The sequence below is a fragment of the Nerophis lumbriciformis genome, linkage group LG15, assembly GCF_033978685.3.
Source record: "Nerophis lumbriciformis linkage group LG15, RoL_Nlum_v2.1, whole genome shotgun sequence".
NCBI lineage: Eukaryota > Metazoa > Chordata > Actinopteri > Syngnathiformes > Syngnathidae > Nerophis > Nerophis lumbriciformis.
Window position 1 is genome coordinate 47,074,354 of NC_084562.2, and position 12,601 is coordinate 47,086,954.

Below are 12,601 nucleotides of genomic sequence, written 5' to 3' on the forward strand. Positions count from 1 at the left end.
ACAATTTTGCATCCGTATTTATATATTGTGCAAATGTTTATATTTGTCTTATTCAGAGTATTGTACATGTATTATTTGCAGGCCATTCGGGGTGCAACAAGTCATCGACAATAGACGTGACATTATCACTCGTTTTTTCCCCGAGGGGATCGCAAGTCAGCGCAACCACTCGAACAACAACGTGGGAGACAATATGGAAAGTGTGGGAACATTTCCTCTTATACTTGCTAAAGACATGAATACCATGCTCATTTTTCAAAGCAGATCTTGTTTTTATGACACCACATCAGTGATATGGGAGCATTTAAAGCAATGTCGGACATCTGGGGGATCGACTCGGTAAGATAGTTAGCTTGTTACCTTGCGAGCGAGCTAACAAGAATGAGATGAAGTTGCGTGAAAAATAACTTTAACGGTCGTTTTACCCAGAGTCCACCAGCCAGATTTTGGCTAAATAATTCAAGTGCTTTTTAAAGCAGCGTCAATTTGCAGACCAATGCACCGGCATCATAAGATTAAACACAATTTATAAGACGGCTAAAATGAATCAGTGGTACAATGTTATACTTTCAGTTTATTAGCTTGCTAAAAATGCCAAGAGTTAATCAATAATCAATAATATATAGCAGTGTGCAGCTTTACAAACATCTTCACAAAATGCTTGTTTCTTTTTGCACAAGTTAGATAGTTTTGGTGTTTGTTGTTATTGCTGCGATTTTAATTGTCCTTTTTTTTTTAAACTCTTATTTTTATAACTGCTGACAGAGAAGAATAGTTACATTATCAATGAATATCTGTGAATGAATGAGTCATCTTTGTGGTTCATAAGAACCTGCCTAAAAATGTATCAAGATTAATTTCAAAGTTGATGGCTAAATGTGTACGCTCTATAATCCGATTAGTCGGCTAATCGTTAAGATAGTCGATTATAAGACATACTTGCCAACCCTCCCGATTTTTTCGGGAAACTCCCGAATTTCAGTGCCCCTCCCGAAAATCTCCCAAGACAAACATTCTCCCGAATTTCTCCCAATTTCCACCCGGACATTAATATTGGGGGTAGGGATGATGTTTGATAAGAAATTATCGAGTTCGAGCATATTATCGAATCCTCTTATCGAACCGATTCCTTATCGATTCCAGATAGGTTGTTGTATATGGGAAAAAAAAACCACAATATTTGGTTTAACAAAAGCTCACTTTTATTATATAAGAAAAAAATAAAATCTAATAAATGAATAAATATTGACTGTTTCCCCACTAAAAAAATAAAATAAAATAAATAAATATTGACTGTTGTTACCCAAAGTATATTAAGTGGGATTTTTCAGAAAAACAAATATATACAGTAACACAAAAACAACCTGTCTCTGTGATCACTATAGGTGTACAAATTATAATATAGTGTTAAATAAAATCAGTCCCTTGGGCACAAAACTTAAAATAATACAGCTCTCCAAAAAGTGCACTCCTGCTGCTATTTGACATAACTGTTTGTTATGATGCTTTGACATTTTTGCACTTTATTTCTTTATTGAAAGAAAATTCTATGAAGAGAAAAGTTGTTTGCAAATGTGGTTACAATGCTAAAAAATGAAAAGTTAAAGCTAAAAAAAGAAATACACTTTATTGAGTTAACATTATTTCTTTATAGAGGGAAATATGTGATGTTATGAGCTAGGGAATATAACAACTACACTACCCAGCATGCAACGGGAGTGACGAGCATGCGCGGTAGCCCCGAAAAGTGTTGTTGCATGTCGCCACCCGGCAGCTATGAATGGTTATGAGCACGCTGTGAAAGTAAACGTCAAGAACTCAGCCAACACGCCTCGTCTGCATTATTTATAATTAGACAGACAACACATATACAGTGTGATTTTGTTTTGTTTACAAGGAAAGAAAAACAAAAGTTAAAAAAGGAAGATATGTTGTATATATATGTATGTGCTGCGGTTGCTTTAAGAACGTTGCGACAGCTGCCGTAAAGGAGGTGCGTTGCTAGCCTGGTTGCTATGTTTCCGGTTGGTCGTAAAAGTGTTCGTCATGTGTTTGTACCCTGCTCAAATCTCTCAGTAAAGTTATTCATTGGATTATACCTTTTGTTTTGAACTGTATTACACCTTGGAGCGCTTTTTCCGGTCCATTATTTTTCCTGCTTTCCCTATCCGCGCCTAATGACTGAGCTACGTGACGTCATTTCTTGTGATGTCTCAAGGGGCAATTCTGGTCTGGACGGGATTCGTTCCCAGGGATTCGAATAAAAAACCAACTCTTTTTCTTTACTATAGTGGTCTCGATAACGGGTACCAGTTCTCAAAAAGGGAATCGAGTCCGAGGACTCGGTTCTTTTCTTATCGAACAACCGGCAAAACCGGTTTCGAGTATCATCCCTAATTGGGGGCGTGCCTTAAAGACACTGTCTTTAACGTCCTCTCTCACCTGAAAGCTTCACCCCTTAACAGCCACATGCTGTCCAGGCATCTGCTTTTCCTCCATATAAACAGCGTACCGGCCCAGTCACATAATAATGTAGCGTTGGACGGGTTTAACAATGGTCTTTACTCGAAGATGTCAAGAAATGCTGACACGTTGTTTGATCTTCAAACTGGTTTGGTGATAACGCAAGACATACTTGGACAACAGCTATACACTGAGGGTGGCCGTATAAACAACTTTGACACTGTTACTAATATGCGCCACACTGTGAACCCACACCAAACAAGAATGACAAACACATTTCGGGAGAACATCCGCACCATAACACAACATAAACACAACAGAACAAATACCTAGAATCCCTTGTAGCACTAACTCTTCCGGGACGCTACAACAACATTTACGGCTTTTGGAGCTCAGTGCACAACTGCACACACAACAAGAAGGAGACGAAGCAGAAGAACGAAGAAGAGACATGGCGACGAAGAGTAAGAAGAAGAAATACGCTTGAAAGTTCCAAAATGATTGGAAAAAAGAATTTCATTTCATCCAGAAAAGATCGAAGGGGAAGGGGTATGCTGCCTGCACCTCAACTCCGCCCGCCCCAACCCCGCCCCCGCAACCACGCCCCCAACACCCCCATCTCCCGAATTCGGAGGTCTCAAGGTTGGCAAGTATGCTATAAGAATAGAAAATAATATTGTTAAAATGAGTCGAACATTTTACAGTAAAGTTGAGAGAAAATTCTAAATAACGATTTCACCCTTCAAATCACCGGGGAACCACTTTAAGGAATATTTACAATGAAAACTCAACCCAGGTAAGACCATATTTTTGAATATTTCTCAAAAATAGAGCATAAATTTAATTTTTTTTAAATTATTCAGATCCAACTCTTACAGTAGGAAGGGGATTCACACAGCCCCCATTTGTCGCAGTTTACCTGAAACATGAAACGTGACAAATGTACGCCCCCTTTTCATCATCTACAGAACTGGAGCCTATTTTCCTGCATAGACAGTGTAGATAAAGCCATGTAAAAGTATTATTTTGTTTTTGTCGCCCTGGTCCATGACTATGTCAAAACTGATATGGTTAACATTACGAGCAAAAAAAAAAGAAATATAAAATCGCCATTTCTTGACTTCCCTGCTCTTCCATAGACACCATAGCCTGAGTTTCCTCATGCTCTTTCGGCATTTCTTCAAGCATCCTGAGGAAAACATCAGTAGAAGAGGACGCAAAATAGAATACTTGTGGCTTACCTTCTTTTGCTTGAGTTGTTTTTAGTTTTTTTCTTTTTTCAGTCTCTCTCCCCTCGGGGTCGCTTCTGATTTTTGGAATCACATTTATGTATTTACATTTTTTTTCAATACAAACTGACCACAACTCTTCTTCCTCAAAGTCACAATCATTAAAATGGCCGCTGCAAAATACACTCCTCTCGCTTGGTCCGTCCAATTTTGCACAAGTCAATTTGACTGAAGAGGTAGATATTTTTCTCATATTGCCATCATTTGGAAATGTCTGCAGGCTGACCCCTTCTTTAGTTGTATTGATACAACCTGCAACAATTCAATTCTTCATGAAAACAAGCCTAACATCGCTTTAAAATGGAAATTGTACCTTATCATATCATTGTTAGGCTCAGAACTAAAAATAGGTGCTAACGTTGTCAGCATTAGTCATAAAATACTGTACATCTTTAGGAAAACTTCATTTAAAAAATAAGATTTTGTAAGCACGATAAAATGTGTAATGATTTTGTTTTTTTAACAATATGTTAACACATTTTAACATATTCCAACACTGTTTAATATATCGCATTTTTCGGAGTATAAGTCGCACCGGAGTATAAGTCGCACCTGCCGAAAATGCATTAAAAAAAATTTTTTAAAACATATATAAATCGCACTGGAGCCCGGCCAAACTATGAAAAACACTGACTTATAGTCCGAAAAATACGGTATAGCAAAAACATTAGGACTTAAAAAATAATGAAACACCGATATTTGGATTGGACTAAAATCCACATTTACATTCTATTTACATCAATTAATGTTATGTTATTTATTTGGATCTCTATTAATAGGGATCTTATCAAATCAATAAATTGCAGTCAAAATATAGTCAGAGATGCACAATGTCTAATTTAGTCAAAACTACAATTTTCTTAAATCCCAAAATTAATACTCTGAAATTTCATCCATCCATCCATCCATTTCCTACCGCTTGTCCCCTTCGGGGTCGCGGATGGTGCTGGAGCCTATCTCAGCTGCATGTGTTACTCTTTAGATGCTACTTAATGTCCCTGTGTTAATTTTCCCTACAAGGGTGTACCAGAATAGAAAGAAATGAAAGATTGTACTCGTCCGACCTTGTTTTCGAGGAGTTTTTTTAGCACTTGCAATAATTGGCCATAGGGTGGCAGTGTATGGCAAGACAGAATAACGTATGTAGCGCAACTTTGACATTAACACTAGGGTGCTTAAAAATAAACGATTCATATCCGAATCGTGGTTCTTATTCATTCCGATTCATAATTTAAGAATAATTTTTTCCTATAAAGAATATCTTTTTTTTTTAAATGTTTTAGGCTATTTCTGCACCTATGTTGTAAATCAGCAACCAAGAGCTTTTGTTACCTGTAACCTGTTATATATATTTCTATTCTAAATATATCGCGATAGTCAGTTTGAATCGAGAATTGTCTCTACCTGTGAATCGATTCCGAATCAAATCTTTTTTTAGTACGATTTCCATCCCAAAGTAGCACTCATTCAAATAGGAGTTAACAGCTTTTGAATAGTTGTCCATTGTAGTGACCACCATGCACGAAAGGCTTATTATGAGCTCGTTTTTTTTTTTTTTTTAAATCTAGCGTAGGAAAAAATGCCCATGATAACACCACGAAGGTTCAGGCCAGAAAAGAACAAGAAGCAGTTCAACTTGCACAAAAGAGGGGAAGAGAGAGGAACGACATAAGCGGATTTGAGGGAAAGTGTTCACTTATGCAAAATAAAACAGGTTATCTATTGGGCGAATCCCTGCTACCCTTAATAAATCAGCTTACGGTGCAGCCTAATGGCTCCATTCGCTCCACAAATCTCTGCAATGCAATAACATGCGCCAACGAGCGCAGATTAATTTAATAAGTCTTTAATATTCTTCATGAAAAAGAACCAACGACCAGTGGGGCCATAGCATATGGGATGAGGGAGGGGGGCGCTATCTGTGGAATAGGATATTGCCGCAGCAACAGATTGAATATTACATAATGATGTCATTTATATTCTATTCAAAGTGCTCGCCACCCACACTGGGGTCTCAAATAGGACCGGGGATTTGTCGGAGAGACGACCGGGAAGAGCAAAAGTTGTTGCAGATCGGGTATTAAAAAAGGACAACTACGAGCGCTTTTATCAGAACCACTCTCACTGGAAATGGGAGCTTTCCTACAGTAGATCCACAAACAAATAAAGATAATCAATGATGATAAAGATGACTACATTCCTAAAGTCACTATTAAAAATAATAAGGCCAAATGACTTTCATTCCAATCAGTTGAAGTTGTATCAATGATCAAGTCGAAACAATGTGTAATATGTCAATACATATAAAAATAATTATATTAAATGAGAAAACTATTAATATATTATTGTGTTTTAAAAGAAAAAAGAAAGAAAAAATGTTTATATGATTGGAACCAAGAGTGTTTTAAAAGGCAAAATTAGCTTCGGTCACAGACACTATTATTTAGATATGTGGAGTCATTAATTCATTACTAAATAAGGTAGCTACACAGGGTGAGGTTAAAAAATTTAAAAAAAATAAAGAAAAATCTTGAGAACACACTCTAATGAGAATATGCTCGGTTTGTCAGTCGCCCCCAGCAAACTTCTCCCATCTGTCTTGTTTGGAGGGAGAATGATGTCAGAGACAACAGTGACATCATATGGCGGCAGGTTGTATTACAGCTGAAACTATGACGGATGGTGACTATGTCATATCAGATGGGCCTTGGATACAAGTACAGTTACTTATCTGACTTGTTTAAAAGAGAACATTAAGTCGTTTTAACAAAAGCTTGTAACTTTTTTTAATTTGGGAATAAATCACTTTTGACATCCACATTTTGTCTTGTAAGTACCGTTAGGATTATTTACTTCACTCTCTCAAAATAAGCTTAAATGTCTTTATAAAAAAAAAAAAATATTGAAGTAATTAAAATGTGCATCGGCTCATTTCAGGTAACATTGTTTTTCTGAGGGGGGTTTTGTATGCGGTTCCTGAGCCAAAATGACTCATTTGAGTAACAAGACTGAAAGTAAAATGAGTGACTTTTTAAGCATATGAATTGGCAAATGCAACCATTATGCCAGCAGCATGTTGACACTAAGCACATTACTGTAATTCACCGAAAACGGTTTTAAAAATAAACAATATATAAAAAAAAATAATATAAGTAACAAGTCTGTGCGGAGATTTTAACCTCTGCGGTCATACAGTAGTTGAACTATTATCAAATATACAGAAAATATATATATATTTTTTTTTTACAGAGGGGTTAATGTGTTGGGGCAGATGTGTCAAACTCGTATTTTTTAAGACCACGTTGCAATTATAGCTGCCCTTAGCGGGTCGCTTGTAAAAGTTGTGTACAAAAAATTGTGTAACAGCCTCGTTACACATTTTGACTAATCAAAGTTTTTGATTATATTTTTGCTAACATATTAATGGATAACATGCTTTAAAATCATAAGTCAAGGTGACGGGCAGATTATTTAAGTATTATTTTGATAACTAAAAAACAACATTGTTGCATGATCAGATATTAAAAGTGTAAAACATATGCAATTGCATGCAGTACTTTTTTTTTTTTTTATTAAGATTGACAGAAGAAATACATTTAGCGAGAACGTGCTTTTATTTCCACGCCAACCGCAGGGCATTTAGATTAAAAAAAAGTGATTGTCCAAATAAAATGTGGAGGATCACATAAAATGGTGTGGTGGAGCATATAAAATAATGTGGCAACCCACGATAAATGATGTGACTGACCATATAAAATGATGTGGCGGAGCATATAAAATGTAGTGGCCCACATTAATTGACATTGCTGTGGAATATTTAATGTGGCGGCCCACATTAAATATAATGGCAGAGCATATCAAATGCCATTGCATGTCACTTTAATGACGTGGCGGGCTACATTAAATGATGTAACGGACCATATAAAATAATGTGGCAGCCCACTAAATTAAATTGCTAGCAACTATAATGACGTGGCGGACCATATAAAATGGCACAGTGGAGCATATAAAATAATGTGGCAGCCCACATTAAATCATGTCGCGGGCCACTATAATGATGTGGCGGACCATATAAAATGAAGTGGCATATTGCGGGTTATTATAATGACGTGGCGGACCATATAAAATGGCATAGTGGAGCATATAAAATAATGTGGCAGCCCACATTAAATCATGTCGCGGGCCACAATAATGATGTGGTGGACCATATAAAATGAAGTGGCATATTGCGGGCTATTATAATGACATTGCGGGTCACTATAATAATGTGTTGGTCACTATAATGATGTGGCGGACCATATAAAATGAAGTGGCATATTGCGGGCTATTATAATGATGTTGCGGGTCATTATAATGATATGGCGGACCACATAAAATGAAGTGGCATATTGCAGGCTATTATAATGACGTGGCGGGTCACTATAATGACGTGGCGGACCACATAAAATGGCATAGTGAAGCATATAAAATAATGTGGCAGCCCACCTTAAATCATGTCGCGGGCCAATATAATGATGTGGCGGACCATATAAAATGAAGTGGCATATTGTGGGCTATTATAATGACGTGGCAGACCATATAAAATGGCATAGTGGACCATATACATTTATGTGGCAGTCCACCTTAAATCATGTCGCGAGCCAATATAATGATAAGGCGGACCATATAAAATGAGGTGGCATATTGCGGGCTATTATAATGACGCTGCGGGTCACTATAATGATGTGGCGGACCATATAAAATGAAGTGGCATATTGCGGGCTATTATAATGATGTTGCGGGTCACTATAATGATGTGGCGGACCACATAAAATGAAGTGGCATATTGCAGGCTATTATAATGACGTGGCGGACCATATAAAATGCCATAGTGAAGCATATAAAATATTGTGGCAGCCCAGCTTTAATCATGTCGCGGGCCACTATAATGATGTGGCGGACCATATAAAATGAAGTGGCATATTGTGGGCTATTATAATGACGTGACGGATCATATAAAATGGCATAGTGGAGCATATAAATTAATGTGGCAGCCCACCTTAAATCATGTCGCGGGCCACTATAGTGATGTGGCGGACAATATAAAATGAGGTGGCATATTGTGGGCTATTAAAATGACGTGACGGACCATATAAAATGGCATAGTGGAGCATATAAATTAATGTGGCAGCCCACCTTAAATGATGTGGCGGACCATATAAAATGAAGTGGCAAATTGCGGGCTATTATAATAATGTTGCGGGTCACTATAATGATGTGGTAGGTCACTATAATGATGTGGCTGACCATATCAAATGAAGTGGCATAATGCGGGGTTATTATAATGACGTTGCGGGTCATTATAATGATGTGGCGGACCATATAAAATGAAGTGGCATATTGCAGGCTATTATAATGACGTGGCGGACCATATAAAATGCCATAGTGAAGCATATAAAATATTGTGGCAGCCCAGCTTTAATCATGTCGCGGGTCACTATAATGATGTGGCGGACCATATAAAATGAAGTGGCATATTGTGGGCTATTATAATGACGTGACGGATCATATAAAATGGCATAGTGGAGCATATAAATTAATGTGGCAGCCCACCTTAAATCATGTCGCGGGCCACTATAGTGATGTGGCGGACAATATAAAATGAGGTGGCATATTGTGGGCTATTAAAATGACGTGACGGACCATATAAAATGGCATAGTGGAGCATATAAATTAACGTGGCAGCCCACCTTAAATGATGTGGCGGACCATATAAAATGAAGTGGCAAATTGCGGGCTATTATAATAATGTTGTGGGTCACTATAATGATGTGGTAGGTCACTATAATGATGTGGCTGACCATATAAAATGAAGTGGCATAATGCGGGGTTATTATAATGACGTTGCGGGTCATTATAATGATGTGGCGGACCATATAAAATGAAGTGGCATATTGCGGGTTATTATAATGACGTTGCGGGTCACTATAATGATGTGGCGGACCATATAAAATGAAGTGGCATATTGCGGGCTATTATAATGACATTGCGGGTCAGTATAATGATGTGGCGGACCACATAAAATGAAGCGGCATATTGCGGGTTATTATAATGACGTTGCGGGTCACTATAATGATGTGGCGGACCATATAAAATGAAGTGGCATATTGCGGGCTATTATAATGACATTGCGGGTCAGTATAATGATGTGGCGGACCACATAAAATGAAGCGGCATATTGCAGGCTATTATAATGACGTTGCGGGTCAGTATTATGATGTGGCGGACCACATAAAATGAAGCGGCATATTGCAGGCTATTATAATGACGTTGCGGGTCACTATAATGATGTGGCGGACCATATAAAATGGCATAGTGAAGCATATGAAATAATGTGGCAGCCCACCTTAAATCATGTCGCGGGCCACTATAATGATGTGGCGGACCATATAAAATGAAGTGGCATATTGTGGGCTATTATAATGACGTGGCGGACAACAATAAATGAGGGGACAGGTTGCAATAATGACGTGACGGGCCAGGGGTCCCCAAACTACAGCCCGCCAGCGTCCAAAATCCGGCCTACGGGAAGTCCCAAGTTTAAAAAAAATAAAAATAAAAATGTAATTATTATTTTTTTAAATCTGTCTTTTCTAATTAATTTTCTACCACTTGTTGTTGATGTCTCCTAGGCGCTGAGGCAAATCATATTGTCTAAAAATGCATTTTCCCCATCGATAACGAAAGTGCGCGCTCTTTCAGTCAATTAGTGCTCGAGGAACACACACACACACACACACACACACACACACACACACACACACACACACACACACACACACACACACACACACCAAGTTGTTTTAACCCAATGCGGCCCCCCGAGTCAAAAAGTTTGGGGACCCCTGTGGTAGACCATACAGTATATGGCGGACCACCTTAAATGATGTGGCGGGGCAGATCTGTCTCCCGGGCCTTGAGTTTGAAACCTGTGTTTGACTAACAGGATTGACTGAAAATGCAGGTAACTAACTCAAGCATGGATTTAGTCTTTTTTTTTTTTTTTAAAGAAAATCTACCTTAAGTGTAGTTGGGATAATTAGTGACACAACTATGTAATTGGTGTTCCTGGGGAGGAAATGGCACTGATTTGGTGGCCTGGTCCTTTAACGCGTCAATGCCACACCCTAACAAAGTTTGGTTTTCGTCATATTTCAAAGCATTATGGGAGGTGGCTGTCAGTGAGAGAAGATTTGTTTGCAGGTGAAGGTCGTTTGTGGAGGAAGTTGACACGGTGAAAGGTCACGGCTGATCCTATTGACAGCCCTGTACCATGAATGGCATTGCAGTTGTTATTAATGTGTGTGTTTAGGCTGAGTACACTCATGCTTTTAGGAAGATCAACAGGCAAAGTAGGCAAACAAGCCCAACAGTGGCTCACAGGATGCTATAACTTTACCTGCCTTCACCTGTTAAAGCGGCTTGACTCTTACAATCACTACTGTCATCACAGCTGGTTTTAGGGGCGTTGAGACTACATTTGCCTGCGGCAAAAAGATTGTTCCAAACAAGATTTAAAATTGTTGATAATAAAACTTTAAAACAATAAAAATGTAAACTTACCCAAGTTTACAGGCAACGTGGATCCTGTGCCTCTCCTGTCTTCCTCCAGACTCTGGGACCTCGATTGCCTGAAGTCTAGTGTAAAGTTTCCACCATCAGTGATGGTTTGGGGTGCCATGTCATCTGCTGGTGTCGGTCCACTCTGTTTCCTGAGATCCAGGGTCAACGCAGCCGTCTACCAGCAAGTTTTAGAGCACTTCATGCTTCCTGCTGCTGACCTGCTCTATGGAGATGGAGATTTCAAGTTCCAACAGGACTTGGCGCCTGCACACAGCGCAAAATCTACCCGTGCCTGGTTTACGGACCATGGTATTTCTGTTCTAAATTGGCCCGCCAACTCCCCTGACCTTAGCCCCATAGAAAATCTGTGGGGTATTGTGAAAAGGAAGATGCAGAATGCCAGACCCAAAAACGCAGAAGAGTTGAAGGCCACTATCAGAGCAACCTGGGCTCTCATAACACCTGAGCAGTGCCAGAAACTCATCGACTCCATGCCACGCCGCATTAACGCAGTAATTGAGGCAAAAGGAGCTCCAACCAAGTATTGAGTATTGTACATGCTCATATTTGTCATTTTCATACTTTTCAGTTGGCCAACATTTCTAAAAATCCCTTTTTTGTATTAGCCTTAAGTAATATTCTAATTTTGTGACACACGGAATTTTGGATTTTCATTTGTTGCCACTTCAAATCATCAAAATTAAATGAAATAAACATTTGAATGCATCAGTCTGTGTGCAATGAATACATATAATGTACAAGTTACACCTTTTGAATGCAATTACTGAAATAAATCAAGTTTTTCAAAATATTCTAATTTACTGGCTTTTACCTATATATACACTGTTGTCGATAAAAATGGATATTTTTTTTGCCCAGGTCTGCTTTAGTACGAACTATCGTATGTGCAGAAAAAAATGCTTCCTGTTAAACAGTTTGGCACTTGGCAGTCAAATGACAAAGCAGCTATATCTGTCACGTGTTTTTTTTCTTAAAGTGACACATTTATCACTCATTGTGTTTCATAAGGCATCGATGCTTCAGTATCGTTTGATGCATGATGTTGATACTGAGTCTCAGGTTTACTCTTTTTAGAATAAACTTGCTACAAAAGGGAATTGCTTTATTCCATACCATTTAAGTTTTAGACTTTAAGAGCAATCAACATTTTTTTTTAAATTATTTTATGTATTATTTACAATTACATAAACCTACGGAAATTCGCATAACTACACGTCCTCCCTCAT